This window comes from Eschscholzia californica, unplaced genomic scaffold (assembly GCF_041429995.1).
Source record: "Eschscholzia californica isolate CP2 unplaced genomic scaffold, dmEscCali1.0.p SCAF_60, whole genome shotgun sequence".
Classification (NCBI taxonomy): domain Eukaryota; kingdom Viridiplantae; phylum Streptophyta; class Magnoliopsida; order Ranunculales; family Papaveraceae; genus Eschscholzia; species Eschscholzia californica.
The window spans coordinates 37,501-42,500 of record NW_028238484.1 but is presented as its reverse complement, the minus strand read 5'-3'; positions in this window follow the sequence as shown (position 1 = coordinate 42,500).

The following is a 5,000-nucleotide window of genomic DNA, read 5'->3' as shown; positions in this document are numbered from 1 at the left end:
ATGACCTGGACTAGGGAATTGATAATGAATCACTCCAAGTTCACTTAGTAGGGTTTCATTCATCAGATCACGTATCTGACAAGCCTACTCGGAGCGTTTTCTTTATCGTGTGGACTGTCTCTTAAAATACCAAACCAAATTCTAAGGACAAAATAAAATTTCTTTTATTTTATTTATCGAATGTAAGTAATTAGGCACATAAACTCTTTTATGAATCCAAATTACATTTGTTGCCATTCCCCAATGCGCTTTATACCAATGTCCCTCATGTGTGAATCATGTTTGGACTGAGGTAACGGTTTGGTCAACGGATCTGCAACGTTATCATCCGTATGAACCTTGCAAATTACCACATCTTTTCTTTCTATGATTTCTCTAATCAAGTGGTACTTCCTTTGGATATGTTTGGATTTTTGGTGCGCTCTTGGTTCCTTGGCTTGGGCTATTGCTCCGTTGTTGTCACAATAGAGAGTCACGCCCTCTTCCATGCCAGGTACGACACCAAGTTCTATCATGAACTTCTTGATCCAAACTCCTTCCTTTGCAGCTTCCGAGGCCGCTAGGTATTCTGCTTCAGTGGTAGAGTCTGCAACTGTGCTCTGCTTGGAACTTTTCCAACATACCGCTCCTCCATTCAGACAGTAGACGAACCCAGATTGTGATTTGAAGTCGTCTCTATCAGTTTGAAAGCTTGCATCCACATGGCCTACAACTTTTAGTGTATCTTCCCCGCCATATACCAGGAAATGATCCTTAGTCCTTTTCAGGTACTTTAGGATATTCTTGGCGGCGTGCCAGTGCGCTTGGCCTGGATTTGATTGGTAACGGCTACACATGCTCAAAGCATATGAGACGTCTGGGCGAGTGCAGATCATGGCGTACATGATTGATCCTATTGCCGAAGCATAGGGTACTTTCATCATGTGTGCTAGCTCATCAGGACTCTTAGGACACTGATCTTTGCTAAGCACCATACCATGTGACATGGGAAGGAATCCTCTTTTGGAGTTTGTCATCTCGAACCGTTGAAGAATCTTATCTATATAAGTTTCTTGACTAAGTCCGATCATCCTCTTTGATCTATCTCTATAGATCTTGATTCCCAATATGTATTCTGCTTCCCCTAGGTCCTTCATAGAGAAGCATTTCCGAAGCCAGTCTTTAACTGATTCCAACATCGGAATCTTGTTTCCTATGATTAATATGTCATCGACATAAAGGACTAAGAAAACTAGGTCGCTCCCACTAACCTTCTTGTAAACACAAGATTCTTCTGCATTCTTGAGAAATCCAAATTCTTTGATTTTCTCTTCGAATCGAAGATTCCAACTCCGGCTTGCTTGCTTGAGTCCATAAATGGATTTCTTAAGCTTGCAAACTTTTCCAGCATTTTTGGAATCTACAAAACCTTCGGGTTGTGTCATGTACACATCCTCTTCCAAGTGTCCGTTTAGGAAGGCGGTTTTGACATCCATTTGCCAAATCTCATAATCATAATGAGCTGCAATTGCTAGAATGATCCGAATGGATTTAAGCATTGCGACAGGTGAAAAGGTTTCATCATAGTCTATACCATGAATCTGTTTGTATCCTTTCGCCACGAGTCTAGCTTTGAAAACGCTAACGTTTCCATCCTTGTCAGTTTTTACTTTGAAAACCCATTTGCATCCGATTGGTTTTGCTCCATCGGGCAAATCGATCAAGTTCCATACTTGATTTTCTGACATGGAATCCATTTCCGACCTCATGGCTTTTAGCCATTTTTCGGAGTCGGGGCTCGCCATAGCTTGGTTGTAGGTACTCGGCTCATTATCTTCTAACAGTAGGATATCTGTTTTCTGAGATAATTCCTGGAGCCTTTGAGATCTACGAGGGGCCTGAGCAACTTTTGGAGTGTTCTCAACTAGTTGAGATGTCTCCTGCGAATTTAATTCGACTTGAGCGGGAGGTACTCTCTCGACCTCATTTTCCTCTTCCATACTTTGTGTATAGATAGGAGCCGCTAAACCTCTTGATATCTCTATATCTGTGTTTATTTGTTGCTCATATCGAATTTCATCGATATCTACATTTCTCCCACTTGTCTGTTTGGAAAGGAATTCCTTTTCAAGGAAGACACCATCTCGAGCAACAAACACTTTGTTCTCAGATTCGTGGTAGAAGTAGTAACCCCTTGTCTCTTTTGGATAGCCCACAAAGAGACATTTGTCTGATTTAGGTGCGAGTTTGTCTCCTTGTAAACGTTTTACATAAACTTCGCATCCCCAGACTTTGAGAAAAGACAGCTTTGGAACCTTTCCAAACCATAACTCATATGGCGTCTTTTCTACAGCTTTTGACGGAGCTCGGTTAAGTGTGAAAGCAGCCGTTTCTAGAGCATACCCCAGAACGTGTTTGGAAGATTTGCTAAACTCATCATAGATCGAACCATGTCTAACAAGGTGCGATTTCTCCTTTCAGAAACACCATTCATCTGGGGTGTTCCTGGCGGAGTGAGTTGAGATACTATACCACAACTCCTAAGATGATCGTCAAATTCTTGACTCAAATATTCACCACCTCGATCGGATCGAATGGCTTTTATTTTCTTGCCAAGTTGATTCTCTACTTCGTTCTGAAATTGTTTGAACATGTCAAACGATTCGGACTTATGCCTCATCAAGTATATGTAACCATAACGAGTGAAGTCATCCGTGAACGTGATGAAGTAGCCATAGTTACCTCTCGCCGGAGTACTCATTGGTCCGCATACATCCGTATGTATGAGTTCCAAGGGTTCTTTGGCTCGGTCTCCTTTTCCTTTAAAAGAAGACCTCGTCATTTTACCCATTAAACATGATTCGCATGTGTCATATGATTCTAAATTATACGAACCTAGAAGTCCATGCTCATGGAGCTTCTTCATGCGTGTCATGTTAATGTGACCCAAACGACAATGCCAAAGGTAACTTGGATTTGAATCATCTGACCGTAGCCTATTGGTTTCTATGTTGAAGACTTCGTTCTCAATATTCGTAATATAGAGACCGTTGTATAGCTTAGCACTGGTATAAAACATTTCACCTTTGTATAAAGAACAACGCTGGTTTTTTTATTAATAGGTGATATCCCTCTTTGTCTAATTCTGAGACAGAGATAATGTTTCTAGAAATAGAGGGTACATAATAGCAATTATGAAGTTCTAAAACTAGACCAGTTTCTAAAGGTAGACTGAATGTTCCTACAGCTTTTGCAGCAACCGTTGCTCTATTTGCTACTCGTAGGACAAGCTCCCTTCCAGATAAATACTTGATTCCCTTAAGGCCCTGCACATCATAAATGATATGAGCACCACATCCGGTATCGAATACCCAGGATTGAGAATCAAATGTATTTGCTAAGTTAACTTCGATAACATAGATACCTTGGTCGGAATCGCGAGTTCCTTCCTTTTTCCTTTTGTTCTTCTGAATCAGTTGAAGTTCTTTCTTTGATTCAGACATTCCAATGCCTCTCCGGATTGCCTTGGAAGTCCCGTACTTCCTCAACCGTGATTTGTTTCGGGACATGTCCCTTAATCGACGGATGATTGTGTGCGCATCCATTTTCCTGAATCTCTTTTGAAGATTAGGTTCCATGGTTGCCAACATAAGGCAAGTTACTGAAATTGATTTCATCCGGATACTTTTGGCCTGCTTTTGTTCCTCAACCTTTGAGTTCGCAGTTATTCTTGGAATAGGGGTATCCAGTACGCTTTCTTTGTTTGTAGACTTGAGAACACTTCTCAATCTCTTTTCCCAATCAAGGAAGTTATCCATGTTCAATTTGTCCTCATCAAGGATTGAACATAGGTTGAAAAGATTGATTTTTGCCATAGTAAAACTACATGAAACAGAAAAAGGATTTTGCTAAGTATTACATTCGATAATTTTTGCAAAAAAGTTCTACGTTTTTGCCACATTATTCAAGATAAAACATGTCCCTAGATGAATAATGCGATTCCGAGATCCCATCTCTCAAGGATTAAGCGGACTAGGGCCCTGCCCTTAATTCCCATTGATTTAGGTGAGTGAACACTTTCACTGATCATACCGTATGATTCTCGGTTGATGGATTACATGTTAAGTGTAAAATCCATCCTTTTGCCTCGAGTATCCAAGACTCTCTTGCTGATCTCGTTGAGTAGAACCATTTAGACATGTAGGCCTCTTCTATAGGCCTACCCGCAATGTCCCAAGGTAGAGGAGGTACTCTGCGAAGGCCGACCCACCTTCCTCGAACAAGGGCGCAAGGAGTGTCTTAATTTGGATAGGCACTGTACTCAAAATTACTTTTAGGGACTTTTACGCTAGTCTGGCGTTCGTTTTAGTGAACTAATTAGCCTAACTAACATCCACGACATAAAGCGTAAATAAGTAAGTAAATGCGCGCGAGAAAGTAAATCAAGCACATATGGATCCTAGTATGGCCTCTAACCTAGAAGATCTAATCTCCTTTGGTTTGCTTCTTGTTTCGTCTTTTGGTTCGTCTAGATCTCCATCTTTGAACCTCCATTGATTTCTCCCACTCACCTTAGGACTCCTTCCTTGAGCTTCTTCAATGGACTCATAAACCCTAAACTCTAATTACAAGACTCAAACGATTCGCAGATCGTGTAAACTTGAAAATTAAAATTATTACAAATTAGGCACCCATCCGTGCTCAAAACAAAAATAAGAAACACTTTCTATGGCCATACTAGTTTCCGCATTCACATCACATGCAATCATATAATATATTTCAAGGCTAACAATTATATATGCATGTATATCCGGGAGATACTTTTGTCGACATCTATATGTCATGTACGTACCTTAAGTCTACATCAAAGGATTAGACTAATGGTGCGTCTTGGTTTGATTTTAAAATCTGATTTTAAAGAGAAATTCCGTTTAGGCTTTGAATGGCCCGGGTTTATTTCGGAAATATTTGGATTGGAATTTTGGAGAAAATTTGGATAAAACTCCCACTCGAATAGTGGT